Consider the following 16592-nt stretch of genomic DNA (forward strand, 5'->3'; position numbering starts at 1 on the left):
AAGGCACCCAAAGCTGGCCTTGGGTTCTTTATCTTGCTGCCTCCAACTCTTCCACTGGGAGAACAGACAGATGTGACCACCACAGCTGGGCTTTCAAAGGCTGGTGACTGCTCCAGAAGCTCTGCCTCCCGGGCCACAGCTTGGTCTTGCTGACACTAACAGCTCGGTCTGTGAATGGGCAGGGCGTTCTGGGTTCTCACTGCTGGTCTGGTACTGTTCTACAAGACGAACTCCGGCAGTAATTTTATTTGCAAGGAAAAATACAAAGATGAAGCTTTCTTAGTTTAAAACTGTATTAACGTGAGTCTGTGTGGAGGCTCGTACACATGAGTGCAGTTGCCTGCAGAGGCTGGAGGTCTCAGTTCCTCTGGAACTGGGGTTACAGGCAGCTGTAAGCCATGTCATGTGGGTGCCCGGAATCAAACTCCCAGTCCTCTAAAGCAGTACCTGCTCTTAGACACTGAGCCGTCCCCACACCCCTAGTTCCACTCAGAGCTGTACCAATGGTGGTAATACATGCCAACACACATGGCCTGTGTGCTCACTTTCCTTACGGTTTAGTATTCCCTGTGATGAACCTCTCAGAATTTGTTTAACCATTTTATCATCAAAAAACATTTGCATTCTTTCAAACTTGGGGATACTTTGAAGACAGTTGCTAATATAGTTCTTATATGTGTAGCTTTTAGCAGATATTTAGAGGTTTTTTTTTTCCTTGAGTGGTGTAACAGGTTGAATTGTTCTGCCAATTCAAACCCCCAAAGTTTATGTTTAGGACCCCCAAAGTTTATGCCCTAGCCCCGAATAACTGTGGCCCTGCCCTTACTTGGAAAGGTGATCATTGTAACAGAGATTAAGTTTAGGGTCCTGACCTGAAGCTGTCTTATTATCCATGGACCAAAATCCAATGACATAAACTAGATGTGGTGGTCTACAGCGGTAATCCCAATGCTTGAGTCCAAATCAGGAAGATATGGAGTCAGGGTCGTCCCCAGCTACATAGGTAAGCTCACAGTCAGCCTGGGCTGCGTGGGCTCCCTACGCTCAGCAGAAAACCTAACAAGTGATATCTTCATGGGAGACACAGGGGCGGAGGGTGGGTCTGGGCAAAGATGGAGGCAGAGGTCAGAATGAGATAGGGACAAGCTAAGGCATGTCTAGTGCCTACAGAACCTGGATGAGGCGGGGCAACCAGGTAGGGAGTGGAGGCCTCCTGAGACCTTGTGACAGCGATTCCTGGTTGTCAACTTAACTACATCCAGAATGAACTACAATCCGGAAATGGAGGACACACCAGTGATCCAGATCTTGAGGCACAGTGGCCGTGAAAAGTTTAGGCCTAGGCAAGGTAGTCAGTACATGCCGTTAATCCCAGGAGACACAGGCAAGCAGATCTGAGTTCAAGGCCAGCCTGGGGCAGAGCAGGTTCCAAATCCAGCCGTGGTTAGTACACTGTTGTAACATTATTTAATCTCATCCTTGGGTTTCTACTCCACCTTTGACCATTTAGTTTCTGAATAAAAGACACACACACCACCTTTATATTTATAATAAGCCTTATTCATCAGCACAAGAGATGAGCAGATACCTACCCCCTATGATGTTAGGCCCATTTGTAAGCCAATAATCCTGTTGCTGCTCTTAACTTCAATTAGTCAACCCACATGCCCATTGTTTTAAGATTCTTAGCCCCATGATGGCTTTCTCTTCTCTCCACATTCTTCTCCCCTTCAAGCTCAGGAACCCTAAACCCCGCCTATGGCTCTTCTGCCCAGCTATTGGCTGTTGGCATCTCTATTCACCAATCAGGAGTAACTTGGGGGGGAGGTCACAAAATGTCACCTATTCTAAGTGCCAGAGAACATCTCTGGTAGCAACCAGTATTTAGCACAGCAAAAGACCAAACCTCCATGGTACACTCCATTAATCTGGGCTATACCTTCCCCTGGAGGCCAACATAAAGGCAAAAGTAAAAGTAAGTGTTTGTTCTTCTTCGCCTGCTTGCATTTGTCAGCACATCTGCTGGAACCTGCTTCTTCAGGATTCCAGCTTATACAGAAGACCAGATGAAATATCTGGCCTCAAGGGACCAAGGAACTACTGGATTCTTGGACTTCCCATTCACAGCTGCCCGTCATTGGGTTAGTTGGGCTGTGGACTGTAAGTCGTCCCAAAAATTTCCCTTAATATATAGAGACATCCCATAAGTTCTGCGGCTCTAGAGAACCCTGCCTGTTGCACACCTACACCCACATACACCTGCCGACAGCTGGCCCATTTCTGTTGTTTCAGGCATTGCATAAGTCACAGCATCCCAGGGAAATGAACACAGACACTTTTAACTTTGTTCAGAAGCATGGTAGTGGTTCACCTTTGTTGTCTCAGCACTTTAGGATGCTAAGGCAGGAGGATTGCCAGGAATTTAAGGCCAGCCTAGACTACGCAGTGAAGCCTTGTCTAAAAAAATATAATAACTTTAATAGTGTCCATTTATATTTGTTTTCAATCTGTACGAAACTTGGAAAGATTTTGGAACTAGGTACCATTTTTATTAACATTTTACAGGAAACCGAGACACTGGGATGCAAAGTCTGAGGAGCCGCCAGGCTTCCTTCAGACAGCCTGGTCCTAGGGCTCAGGATCCTAAACATTATCCTCAGCACCATGGCCAAAGAACTGGAGGGCTGTCAAGATGGTTCTATGGGTAGACATGTTTGTTGCTGGGACTAATGGCCTGAGTTCAGTCCCCAAGGCTGTAGGTGATGGAAACACACACACACACACACACACACACACACACACACACACACGAGAAATAAATAATAGATAAGTTAATAAATAAGATTAAGTAGGTATCGTTGGCCCACCTCTGTGCCATGTTTATGGTAACTGTGCTTCCATTTCGTTCTCAGTGGAACTCTGCTTCTCACACACTTCTGGATCCTGAGAAGTCCTCAGACCTAGGGCTGGCATCAGATGAGACCCTTCTTGTTGGGCACCTAATGTGGTGAACGGCAGCACATGGCCAGGTAGAGCAAGTGAGCTTCCAATGACTTTCCTGGGCCAATCTATCGTTTTGTTCTGAGAACTGGATGATGTGTGAATCCAAAATGGCCCCAGAGGGTCATACCTTGAACACTATGTTCCCCAGCTCCACATGCTGTATTGAGGCTGTGGGGCTCTTAGGAGGTGTGACTGGCAGAAATAGTCAGTAGGGGCAGACCACTGAAGGTTACAGCCACGCCTGCGTCCTGTGGCGTTCTCTCAGCTTCCTGTGCTGTTCTCTCAGGGTCCTGGTTCGCCATCATGGAGGCGACAGCATAGACTCCTGACAGGCTGTTCTCCAATGGCTCCCTCACCACAACAGACAGACATCCTTCTATGAGCCAGATTCACACTGTCTCTTAAACCATTTCTGTGAGGTATTTTTGGTCACAGCGACCCAATGGGTATTTGTAGTGCAATTGAGGTTTTTTTTTTATAATGTGACATGTTGAGGGAGTGGTCTGTCTCTGACCTCATGGGGCTTAATCTTAACCTTGGACTGGATAACTCACATTGAACGGAAACAATGGTTCTGGAGGTGAACGTTCATCCTGCAGTGGTAAATCTGATGGTTGGTTGGTTGCTGGTTTGTTGGGACAGTCTCACTATGTAGCTCTGGCTACCCTGAATCTTGTTGTGTAGACCAGGCTGGCCTCACAAAGATCCACCTGCCTCTGCCCTCCTAATGCTGGGATTGAAAACGCATCCTACCATGCCTGGCTACGGTTAATCTTGATAATTGACTTGCCTGCATTCAGATATTCCTTGGGGTTGTTGAGGGTTGGTCTGGCGCTGGTTGTACCCACATGCTAAATTCTATATCCAAAGACCTGGCTGTCCTGAGAGGAGCAAATTCCTGCAGACACCAGCCTTTGCTGTGTAAACCCTGCTTCCCAGTTTAAAATGTTTGGTTAAATAAAACTGGGAAGAGCCAGTTACTGGGCGGGAGGGGGGGGGGTGTTAGAAAGAGGTGGAGTTTGAGCTACCAGGTTGGGTAGGGACTATAGGTAGAAAGAGAAGGGGAGGGGAGGGGAGAGGAGAGGGGAGAGAAAGGGCAGGGGAGGGGAGAGGAGAGGGAGGGCAGGGGAGAGAAGAGGAGAGGGAGAACAGGGGAGGGGAGAGGAGAGAGGAGGGGAGGGGAAGGAATGGGAGGGGAGGGGAGGGGAGGGAAAGAGAGGAGAGGGGAGGGCAGGGGAAGAGAAGAGAGGAGAGAAGAGGAGAGGAGAGGAGAGGAGAGGAGAGGAGAGGGGAGGGGAGGGGAGGGGAGAGGAGGAGAGGGGAGGGGAGGGAGGGCAGGGGAAGGGAGGAGAGGACAGGAGAGGACAGGAGAGGAGAGGAGGGATCTCAGAAGAGAAGACAGAGAAGAGGAGGTCTCCGTTAGTCATGGTGGACCATCATACACGCCCATGCCCGAGTGAAATGCCTCCCCTGACACCAGACTGCTGGAGCAGAAATAACCCAGGAAGATTCAAACAGCAGGTATTGGGGAGCACAGTTGGGGACGTAGCCAGACTAGTGTTAGAGAACTAGATTAGGGACCATCCCCCTCCCCCTGGTAATTGTACAGAGCCTAATAAATAAATCACAGTGTGAGTCTCATTCATTTGAAGCATAATTCATATTCATTTGCAGGAATTTAACTGGGAAGGAAAGTCTTACCCTAAGTGTGGGCTGACGTCTGGACTGAATAAAGAGGGCAAAGGCAGCTGAGGGCCTGCATCCTTCCCTCTCTGCTTCCTGACCGTGGATGCCATGTGACCAGTCACCTCATGCTCCTGCCTCCACACCTGACTCTTCATGATGGTCATTCAGCTGGGTGGTGGTAGCAGCAGGGACCCACGCCTTTAATCCTAGCATTTGGTCGAGAGTCAGAAGCAGGCAGATCTCTGTGGATTCAAAGCCAGCCTAGTCTACCAAGCAAGTTACAGAACAGCTAGGGCTACACAGAGAAACCCTATCTTGAAAAAAAAAAAACATTTATAAACAACAACAACTAAAAAAAAAAACCTGGTTTTGTCCACTATTGTGCATGCTGGGGTCCTAGCAGTGAAGGGCTCTTAACAGCCGAGCTGTCTCTCCAACTCAGTGTGTGAATTGTAAAAACATTTTTTTTCTAAAAAATAAAGATTCTGCTCTTTGGGGCCGGCAGGTTTGCTCAGAGGGTGAGTATGGTTGCTGCCAAACCTGACAACGGGAGTTCCATCCTTGGGACCAACGCGGTGGAAGGAGGGCGCCGACCCAGGTAAGTCCTCTGACCTCCACTCGAGTGCTATGTCACATGCGCATGCGCAGACATAGATAAGCAAATACATAAAAATAAATTAAAAAACAAGAAAGAAAGCAAAAAGAAAAAGATGCTATCCAAGCCTATGGGTTTACTGAAGTTACATACTGGCGCATGACCAACCCCAGGGCAGATACATTAGTTTAAGGTCCCAAACCTTAATCAACCTTCCACCTCCCAAGACCTTCGGCCCTCCAAGGACCACGTGTCGCTTCGGAGGAACGACATGGCGACTGGAAGCTCTGGTGAGGATCATTCCTCTCATCTTCCAGTCAGAGACGCTGACTTACCGCCCGCCTGACTGTTGGTATTTTTCTGTGTGTTCTTTGGCCTTGACTGTGGGCCAAGGTCTTTGAAGGTCACCTAGGCAACTATACTTCATGATGGCGATGGCGGGTGTCAACTGGAGGAAACGGGATCCTCACGCAGCTCTTCCCAGCTTTGTTCTCTCTGCAAACATGCAGGCATCACTGGCTCGTTTTTTAAGAGTTTTCCCGGTACGCAGTGTGGAAAAACACTCCGAGCTCAACAAGGCCAACCTAAGGGAAATGACAAGCATTCTAGAAAGGTTAACTCTCTTCTGGCTTTGCTGCCCAGCATCTGACTCCCTGCATCCTGTGTAATGTAGGTGTCACGATCGATCGTGACCATGAAGCTCACACAAACGTTCCCTTGGGAACAAACAACAATAGCTTTCTACAGCAGTGACTGGGCCAACCTGGGAAAGCCTGCTACCGATAGGATCTCCTTGGATTCCTCTAAAATCTTGTAAGGTGCCTGCGTATGTTGCCCGCGCTATGCAGGTGATGGCTGGAAACTGACTGACTGCAGGGGCCTTATCTGCAACTTAATTCCCATTTTCTTGTCTTTCTTGTTTCAGTGCTGGAGGGAAACTAGGGCCTCACACATGTTAGGCAGGTGCTCTACCACTGAACCACGCCCCCAGACCTTCACTGGGAGATTCTAGGGATGGTGCTCACTCCAGACCCATCACTGGGGATTCTAGGCAGGGGCTCTACCACTGAGTCACGCCCCCAGCCCCTCACTGGGTGGATTCTAGGCAGGGGTTCTACCACTGAGCCACGCCCCCAGCCCCTCACTGGGGAATTCTAGGCAGGGGCTCTACCACTGAGCCACGCCCCCAGCCCCTCACTGGGGAATTCTAGGCAGGGGCTCTACCACTGAGCCACACCCCCAGCCCCTTTCTGGGGATTCTAGTCAGGAGCTCTACCACTGAGCCACACCCCAACCCCTCACTGGGGGATTCTAGGCAGGGGCTCTACCACTGAGCCACACCCCAACTCCTCACAAGGGGATTCTAGGCAGGGGCTCTACCATGGAGCCACAGCCCCAGCCCCTCACTGGGGGATTCTAAATAAGAGCTCAAATACTTAACTATGCCCTAATCCCTGTTTTTATTATTTATTTTGAAACAAGCTTATCCTAAATTGGCCAGGCTGAATTTGAACTCTCTGTAACTGGCACTGGCCTTGTCCTTACAGTTGTCTGGCTTCACTCGCATAAGTAGCTGGGATTGCAAGCTTGTACCCCAGACCCAGTTTATTTTCTGTTCTAGAAAAGCAGCTGATGATGAGCATGCAGTCCAGTGGGAGAAGGGAAAGCCTGGGACGTTATTATAACGGAATGTCCTCCACCTTGGGAACCAAGTGGTCTGAGTGGCACTGTGGTGATAGCCAACACAGCCAAAGCCTGGGACTTTCACCACCACAGATGGCTCAGTATGCTTTCATTTTACAGTTTGCTGACCTGTCCCTACGTCACAGCTAGAGTCCCATCTTACTGTTTAAAACAACCAATAGAGGTCAGCTGCTACCACAGAATCTGCCCGCAAATAAACATCTGCTAGTCAGAACTTCCATGTTTCACGCCTTCACACAGAAGGTGGTGGGTGGGACCTGTCAGCGTCTCCCTGCCAACCTGGTCAGCACACAGAAATCCTTCAGAATTCCTGGGACATGCACGAGGATTGTGAGTAGAACATGAAGGAAGGTGTGGTAGCTGATGTCTGTCTGCAATCTCAAACCCTTTGGGGGTTGAGGCAGGAGAATAACCAGTTCAAGGTCAGCCTGGCTCTATAGCAAAGCCTCCTTCTTAAAAATGAAAACAACTCCGGACTTTCCCAAGCAGCATGTGATAGGGTCTGGTGAAAACCACATGCATTCGATACAGAAGTTTTTCACATGCAGAGAATGTCAGTGAGGTGTGGCAGAGTGTCAAAACTTTGTGCGTGGGAGTACTCAGGAGAAGATAAGAAAACCAAACCAAACAGGGCCACAGTTGGCTAGACACAGATACAGATCTTGCTGTAACGGAGGCGTGTGACCACTCTGCTATAGCTGACTGTTTTTCAGAGATACACAAGCCTGCGTGGCCCAGCCCCCACACAAAGTGGAGAGGGCCCCACGCAGAATGGAGATGGCTGAGTGTGGACGCTATCTGCTCATCCATCTTCATGTGGGAAATTCTAGGAAGGACACAGACGCTTCAGTCCCATCTCATCTGGGGCCCCTGTGGGCAGTCTCGCGACCCTGTCACTCCCCCAACTGTGGAAAGGAAGACTCGGTACGGAGGAAGCACTACCATTTACAACAGAAGTGACCCCCAAAGGCCTAGTGTTCAAAACCACCTCCCAGCTTGATGTCATTAGGAAGTAGTAGGGCCATGTAACAGGAAGTTATGTCGTTGACATAATGGGGAAGAGACCCAGGCTGGACCCCAAGGTAACCAGCTTCCCCGTGTACCTCCCCACAAAGTGTTGGCTCACCACAAGCCAAAGTGATGCTCATGGACAGAAACCTTCCAAACCTTTCCACAGATTATCACTTGGTGTGTCCGTGACAGTAACAGGAAGCTGATTAACAGAGAGGCTATTATTCAGTCCACAGAGCTTAAATATTGGGGAAACAGGCCTGTTTCTTAAGTTTTCCTGCTGTGTCTGAGATTTTATTTCTATACATATATGCTTATTCTCTTAAAAATAATTATTTAATTTATGCATATGAGTGTCTACCTGTATGTATGTATGTATATATGTATGTGTATGTATGTGTACCATATCCCCAAGGAGGGCAGAGGGGGACACAGGATCTGTGGGAACTAGAGTTACAGGCAGTTGTGAGCTGCTATGTGGGTGCTGGGAACCGAACCAGGTACTCTGTGAGAATAGCCAGTGCTTGTATCCATGGAGCTGTTTCTCCAGCCCCACATGTGCCCTGTCTTGGTCTGCGTACTATTATGAAGACACCATGAGCGAGGCAACTCTTGTAAAAGAAAGCATTTAACTGGAGCTGGCTTACAGTTTGAGGGGTTTAGTCCATTAGCATCATGGGGGGAGAATGGAAGAGCACAAGCTTACCAGAGCAGTAGCCGAGAGCCACCTCCTCATCCTGATCCACAGGCAGAGACAGACAGACAGACAGACAGACAGACAGATAGACAGACAGACAGAGAGACAGAGAGACAAAGAGAGACAGAGAGACAAAGAGAGACAGACACAGAGAGCAAAAGAGAGACACAGACAAACACACAGAGAGACAAACAGACAGACAGGCAAGCAGGCAGACAGACAGACAGACGAACAGACAGGCACACACAGAGAGACAGATAAGCAGGGAGAGAGAGGGAGAATGCACCATGGGTCAGGCATGGGTTTTTGAAACCTCAAAGCCCACCCCCCAGTGACACACTTCCTCCAACAAGGCCACACCTCCTTATCTAGTCCCTCCCAAGTAGTTCCACTCCTTGGAGTACAAACATTCATATAGGAGCCTATGGGGCCCATTTTTATTCAAGCCACTATACATGCTTCTCCAGTTTCCAGCGTCATTAGGTCTCCTTCTCCCTCTCCCTCTCCCTCTCCCTCTCCCTCTCCCTCTCCCTCTCTCTCTGGCCCCAACTATATCTGAAGTATATACTAACTGTAAGGCCAACTCTTCCAAAGACTCAGTAGACTGTGCTAACAGTTATAACCCCAGGCTAGGATGGCATGTATGTTCTGGGAACTGATGTCCCAGGCCCAAGGTGAGGGGCAGTGTGACAGCTACTTAGGACATCGTGGCCATTCTGAAATCACTATAGACTCCCAGGGTCACTATTTCTCACCAGGTGCCCTGACCCAGCCCAGGATGGACCGACTATCATCCACCCCTTCAGGGTTTTCATGGTACCTCTAATGAGCTTTTCTCCACAGACCTCTCAATAGCTTACTATAAAGTGTGATTTCCTTTAGTGTGCACATATGTGATGGGTGTGTGTGTGTGTGTGTGTGTGTGTGTATGCAAGTCACAGAACAACCTTGGGTGTTGGTCATTTCCTTCCTTTTGAGACAGGTTCCTTCTTGTGCTGTTGGTCCGTGTGTGTGTGTGTGTGTGTGTGTGTGTGTGTGTGTGTGTGTGTGTGTGTATGCTTCAGCATACGTGTGCAGGTCACAGAACAACCTTGGGTGTTGGCCATTTCCTTCCTTTTGAGGCAGGTTCCTTCTTGTGCTGTCTGTCCCTGTGAACACTGAGCTAGCTGGCCTCCCTGGTGTCTGTGGATTCTCCTCTCTGTCTTCCACCCGGCCACAGCAATACTGAGATTACAGACACATGCCACCATGCCTGGCTTTACACAGCATCTGGGGATTCGAATGCAGGTCCTCACATTTGTGTAGCAAGCGTCTGACCCACTGAGTGCTTCCCAGCCTTTCTCTATAAAACATTCTTACCTCACTTCTCCACTGGCCCTTCATCTATTGAAGCAAAGGCTAGCCTCCTCATTACAAATTAACAGGCCAAGATCATGCATGGATGGGGGACACTGACCCCATAGGACAGCGGTTCTCAGCCTTCCTAATTCTGTGACTCTTTAATATAGTTCCTCATGCTGTGGTGACTCCAACCCCAAAACTGTGTCATTGCCATTTCATAACTGTAATTTTGCTATTGTTATGAATTGTAATGTAAATATCTGGCGTGCAGAGTATCTGATATGGAAACCTCAAAGGTCACGACCCGCAGCCTGAAAACTGCTGCCGTGGGGCGCTTTGCAAACCTCACTCATTATAGACTGAAATCTACTTTGGGAGATTTTTGGAATATCTGTGTATATATGTATATAATGTGATATCTAATATTTCTAAATAGAAAACTGTGCTCTATTCCAGTGGCAGGATGAGATGTCACGGAGACGTGCTCCATCCTACACAGGAGGTGGACCGTAACTTTGTCCAGCAAATCCATGCAGTATACATTATCCACCCAGATGGGACTACAGAACTTATTTGCGTTTTATAGATGTCTTATACACAGAGGCTGGAGGTGATTTTAATTAACATTTTAAATAATTTTATGTATGATACAAAGTTTGTGTGCACCAAACCATCAGACTTGTGACATGATTTTAGAGGTCTGGGATTTCAGATTTTCACATTAAGGAAAGGCCTGTGTCAGAAAGGAGGTTGAATAGAGCAGAACTTTCCACCATTATTTTTTCCTCTCTTTTACAACTGAAGTTGACTCTTAAGTTCCTCGATGCAAGAGGAAAAGATGACATCATTCATTACTAAGACTGATCGTGGGGCTGATGTAATTGAAGCATTCGTGTCGCTCAGGGCTTTATAGCAAATCAACAGGTCCGGCCCAATCACGCCGAATCTGGCTTATGGAGATGAGGCGGCGGGGTAGCTGGCAATGAGCAGACCTCTTACTTACATAGGCACACCACGCCAGGCCCCACACATCACAGTAAATAAACAAAAACAAAAACAAATGCACTGTCTACAGATAGGAAAAAAATTAATGCATGAGTTGCAATCCATTCCTACTGTGGAATATTGTACACCCAGTAAAATAGATAAAGCACAGCTGACCAACAGACATATGGGGGAACCCGAGAAGTACCCTGGTTCTTCCTGTCTATGGCTTCCCATTTTAGGCTTCCAATGAATGATCCTTAGTCAGTGGTGATCTAAAAACATTCAATGGAAAATTCTAGAAATGATTAATCCATAAACCGTAACTCATGTCACCCCTTCAGTAGGGGTGAACGTTTGGGCAGTTCTGGCTTGTCCTACCCAGGATACAGAACACAGCTTCGTCCAACGTATCCATGAAGTGTGTGTTAGCCATCACTTCAAAGCATCCCCCAAAGATAAGATGCACTACTGTAGTGCTGACTAAGAAAAAAAAAGTCTTAGAAGATGACACATGGTAGGACTGAATTTTATAACGCTCAAGAGCAAGTGTAACTGAAGACACGTTGTTTGGCTGCACATAGCAACGTGGGGAAATTAACGGAGGAAGAACCAAGTGATGCGATCCAAAGGGAAGGCCCTGGAGGCTTCTAGAAGAGCAGCAGAGTGAGATGGGGTGTGGCTTAAGGCAGCCTGGTGCTCCTTTTCTGGCTGCTGTGACCCAACAGAAACACTTAACGAAAGAACAGGATCTCAGAGAATCGAAGCCATGGACACTTGGCCCCTGTGTGCGTGCATAGAAAACCATGCTGGTGGGAGAGTGTGGGACAAGGAAGTTTCTCCCTTCTTGGAGTACAGGAAGCAAGGTGAACCGGACACAGAAAGGAGTCAGGGCCAAGATAGGCTCAAGGGTGCCCCACCACACCCCCCAGGAAACCTACTTCCATTGGGTAAGTCTCATTTCTCAAAGTTGCCAAAGCTTCCCAAAGACCACTACCAGGGGCCTACCCAGCAGTCCCAAGGTGTGCCTGTAGGGGGCATGGCTTTGTCACTTTTCTGTTGCTGTGCTAAAACACAGGAGCAAAAGCAACTTAGGGAAGAAAGGGTTTATTCTGGCATATGGTTCCAGTGGTATAGAATCCATCATGGTGGGAAAAGCCTGGGAATAGACAAGACAAAGAAGAAGAAGCAGGAAGCTGACTGGTAACATTTCCACCCACACACAGGAAGAAGAGAGAAACGGGGAAATGGGTGTGTGTGTGCAGGAAGTGACAAGACCCTAGAAATCCACAAAACCTGCCCCAGGGACTATGTCCTTCCTTCAGCAAGGCTCCACCTCCTAAAAGTTCCACAACCTCCCCCCAGACAGCGCCACCAGCTGGCGACAAAGTGTTCCAGTACCACAACCTACGCAAGTGATTCTCACTCAAATCACCATTCACAAGGGCACCCATAAATATGGGCAAAGCGCGGGGAGGGGGAAACACCTCATTTACTCTGTGTGGAAGGCTGGTGTGGGCTAGAGGTGTGCATGAGAGAGAGAAGAGGAAGGCTCTGACCCTCAAGGTCGTCTCTGAGCTTGAAGGAGCAGCTCTGGGAAACACAGGGCCGAAGCTACACCCATCGCCAATACAAGCAAGAGACCGTCAGAGGCGTGAAGGAGCAGAGTGAGGGAGGAGCAAGGGGAGAGGAGGAAGCCTTCCCTAGGTGCCCTCGGTAGTAGGAACACCTCCCCTCCCCCTCTCCATACTTTCTTCCTGGAACAGCTGGCCCCAGGGTAACAGGACTCCACTCAGACTAGCTGTTCCGGCCTGAAGGTCATGAGTCTCCGGCCCAGCCCAACTCAGGGAGAAAAGGAAGGGCCAGGCTTTTTCTTAGACTAGAAGTGTGAATCCTGTGAGACTGAAGGAAGAACTCACAAGGTAGGGGTCCTGGGTCTCCAGAGTGCTGGTGAGGTCCAAGCTGGGCCTGAGAGTCAGGATCTTCTTTAAATTAAAGTCACCCTTCCCTTGTCCCCAATGAGCTGGGTCGCAGAAGCCTTTGCTGTAAAGACAGAAGCTCTGGGCTGGCATTGCCAGACCCAAGTGGCGGTAACAGTAGGGCCTGCTTCCTCCCGGCTGTGCAATACCCCTTCCCTTTGTTTGTTTTGGTTGAGGCCCTGAGGAAAACACCAATGGGAAGTCCCAAGTCGGCCTGTATCTACCCCAGCTTTGGCTTGCTATGCTGAAGCCCAGGGAAGCCTGGATCTTCTCCTGGCCGTTGTGTGTACAGGGAGCATGGTGCCTGGGCCTTAGAGTACAGTCACAGTGAATGCTCAGGGGAGACACTCATCCTGGGGACGTGAACAGCTGTTTGCGAGCTCCGAGCCGGGCTGTGTGAGGCTGGACGGGCTGGACACTCAGCACTGGCTGTTTGTTCTGGAACATTCTATCTCCATAGAACCTTTAGTCTGACAAGAGAGAAGCAACGGAAGCTCAGTCATGGGAGCACGATGTCCGCAGAAGGTCTCAGAGTCAGGGTCTTTTTTTAAACTAGTCACCTTTCCCTTGCCCCCAATGAGCTGGGTCGCAGAAGCCTTTGCTGTCTTCTCCTATAAGGAGACACAAGCTCTGGGCTGGCATTACCAGACCCAAGTGGCGGTAACAGTAGGGCCTGCTTGGACAGGGCTCTCTGATTTATGTCTCCTTTCTCTCCCTTAGGGGCCACACTTCCGTCCCAGTGCCTCCCCATGGCAGATCTCCTTCCTCTGATTCCCTGGGCTCCCCAGGGGCCCCAGGGTGGTAACCAGAACTCATCTGGGTCTTCAGCTGAGCCACACACACAGGCTGACCTCTCCCCTAAATCCTGGAGGCTCTTGCGGGTGCCTACTATTCACATAACTCCATCCAGTGATGGGGAGTCACCTCCAGGCACCCCACGTGCACCTCGACTTCAGAGTATGAAGACCCTGGACCCAGAGTGTTTGTCTCTGGACAGGTCAGACTTGGGAACGGGATGGGAGGTGGCTTTTGTATTGTCTCATCTCAAGTGCTCCTTTTGGTTGATATACTGAGGCTCAATTAGAATCTAGCCAGAGCCCACATAGACCTGATTTGAGGCCATGAAATAGATATGTATATTAGGTATGTTTCTTTTACATGTAACCAAATACCTGACAAGAAGGCATTAGAGAACAATCTGTTTGGGTTCATGATCTAAGGGTACCGTCCATCACGGTAAGGAAGGTCAGTGCTAGGGGAGTCTTACGGCTCTGGCTGTGGCTGCGGAGGCGGCGGCGGCTGCATGCTCACATCTCTGGGGACCATGAAGCAACGAGATGGGTACACCAAACTATTCTCTCTCTCTCTCTCTCTCTCTCTCTCTCTCTCTCTCTCTCTCTTTCCCCTCTTGTATTCAGTCTGGGACCCCAGCTCAGGGCTATGCTGCACACATTCGAGGCTACTCTTCCCCCTACCCTGGAAATGCACTCCCTGTTAGGCTCTAGATGCGTCAGTCCAATGACATCAGCAAAATTAAGCGGCACAAGCCACAAATAAAGGCCCGGAATGTGCTTTCAGGACCAGTGACTGTGGGTCCAGCCGCATGCTGCCAGCAAGAGGAACATAGCCAGCGCGGGCTGTAGCTCAGGCCTGGATAAGGGCTAGGAAGCAAAGGTGGCAGGTTGTAACTACAATTTGGTTTCCAAATGGAAATAGGCTGACGTGAAAAACAGCCTGGGGTGATGGCTCAGTGGTTAAGAACGAGCAAGAACTCCTCTTGCAGAGAACCAGAGTTGGGTTCCCAGCGCCCACACCAGGCGGCTCGAAGCCACTTGTAATTCCAGGGCATCAGCTTTCTTCTTCCAGATTCCATCACATGCAACATAGTCTCTCTCTCTCTCTCTCTCTCTCTCTCTCTCTCTCACACACACACACACACACACACACACACACACACACACACACTATTCAAAAACATAAAAACATCTTTTCAAAAAGAAATTTTAAAAATTGGAAATAATACCAAGGACCAGGCAAAGTGAGGACAAATGTGGTTTCCTGCGACTCTGGTGGCAAGACACATTTCTAAGTGTGCCACCAGCCGCCACAAGAGCTACTTCCTGCTGTGGCTCACAGGTGGGTGTAAAACATTCAAACAAAACCTCTCCAAAGAAAAACTGAAACAAGAGCTTCAAGGGCAGAGCATCAACAAAGGAAAGAAGCCAGCAGACTGACCTTAAATAGAAAGAACCGTGCCCTGGGGTTTCTTCCCAACTGTGGATGCTGAGTAAGACCAAATGTTTAGGGAGCAGAGCTCTGCCCGCACCAAAAAAGTCTCAGAAGCAAGGATAATCAAGTGGGAGGGACAGGCAAGCTGCGAAAGGATACAAAGGGGACTAGGTGTATATCTTCCAAAGATACTAAATGAGAGGTCGGCTTGTTGACTCCTGTGTTGTAACAAAATTGCACAGGAGGGATCCACACTGACTCCAGGGCCATAGGTACCCTACCTGCCCAGGCAGAGACAGGAGGAGTAAGCACTTGGGCCTTTGGTGGTAAATGTTATAGTTTATCTGTTTTTAAAGGTGTATTTTTTAAAATATATCTTCATGTGTATCTGTGCATGTGCATGTCGGTGCCCGCAGAGGCCAAAAGAGGGCGCTAGATCCCCTGGATCTGAAGTCAATGCGTCCTGGGAACCTAACTCAGGTCAATTGCAAAAGCAGAACACAGCTCTACAGCCCTGTTTGGTTTTGAAACAGGCTCATGCTTTATAGTCTAGGCTCAAATTCAAGGTCCTCCTCCTGCTTCAGCCTTCAGAGGGGTGTGACACCACATGGGATTTAACAGCTAGCCAGTCCTTCCTCTCCCCTCCTCTCTCTCCCCGCTTCTCTCTTTCTCCTTCCTTTCTTCCTTCTTTTCCTACCTACCTTCCAGACTGTTTCCTGCATTACCTTGGCAAGTCCAAACGCTCTATGTAGACCAAGCAGGACTAAAACTCACAGCAATTCTCCTGCCTCTGTCTCCCAAGAGCCTCTAGGGCCTGTCATACCGCATCAGCTTAACAGTTTAATTCATCCTAAAGAAAAAAAAATCCAGCCGGGCGGTAGTGGCGCACACCTGTAATCCCAGCACTCTGGGAGGCAGAGGCAGGTGGATTTCTGAGTTCAAGGCCAGCCTGGTCTACAGAGTGAGTTCCAGGACAGCCAGGGCTATACAGAGAAACCTGTCTCGGAAAAAAAACCAAATCCAAAAAACAAAAACAAAACAAACAAAAAAATCCAACAAAAGCAACTCACAACCCATAGAAGACTGGATCTTTTTGATATGCAAATTTGAGCAAATCGCCTCCCACTTAAATACTTTAATGACTTTCCATTGTCCTTAGATACAAGTCAGAACCTTTAAAGAAATCAACGAGACATTTTATGCATACTTAACTTCACACGGAGGTGGGGACCCTAATGGCCCTTATACATTTTTTTCTATTTGAAATGAATATTCTCTAAGGTAAACATGTAAAAATTTCTGGGGTTGGTGGTTCCTGCCTGTAACCCCAGCATTTAGGAGGCTGAAGCAGAAAGTTCTTGAG

General features: G+C 48.7%; 1 long non-coding RNA gene across 1 annotated transcript; it reads right to left on the reverse strand.

Moving 5' to 3' along the window:
• Positions 1–5400: 5400 nt before the first annotated feature.
• On the reverse strand, positions 5401–13662 carry LOC127671094 (uncharacterized). Its single transcript, XR_007974662.1, has 2 exons — positions 12941–13662; positions 5401–5868 (listed from the first exon to the last, which is right to left on the reverse strand). It is a non-coding gene; the product is annotated as an uncharacterized LOC127671094 (long non-coding RNA).
• Positions 13663–16592: the final 2930 nt, after the last annotated feature.

The sequence above is a fragment of the Apodemus sylvaticus genome, chromosome 1 (genome assembly GCF_947179515.1).
Source record: "Apodemus sylvaticus chromosome 1, mApoSyl1.1, whole genome shotgun sequence".
NCBI classification, from domain to species: Eukaryota; Metazoa; Chordata; class Mammalia; order Rodentia; family Muridae; genus Apodemus; species Apodemus sylvaticus.